The following is a 234-nucleotide window of genomic DNA, read 5'->3' as shown; positions in this document are numbered from 1 at the left end:
GTTTTTTTCCTCCTGGGTTTTTTTTGGTCAAATAAAAAACCCCGGGGTACCCCCTTTTTTTTTTTCCCCTCCTTCCCCTTTTTTTCCCCCTTTTTTTTTAAATTTGGGGGGGCCCCCCCGGGGGCCTTTTTTCCTTCCCGGGTCTTCCTTCCCCCAAAAAAAACCCCCCCCCCGGGCCCCCTTTTTGGGTTTTAAAAAACCTTTTTTTTTTCCCCCCCTCCCATCCTTAACTTT

The sequence above is a fragment of the Penaeus monodon genome, chromosome 22, assembly GCF_015228065.2.
Source record: "Penaeus monodon isolate SGIC_2016 chromosome 22, NSTDA_Pmon_1, whole genome shotgun sequence".
NCBI classification, from domain to species: Eukaryota; Metazoa; Arthropoda; class Malacostraca; order Decapoda; family Penaeidae; genus Penaeus; species Penaeus monodon.
Note: the sequence above shows the minus strand (reverse complement) of the source record.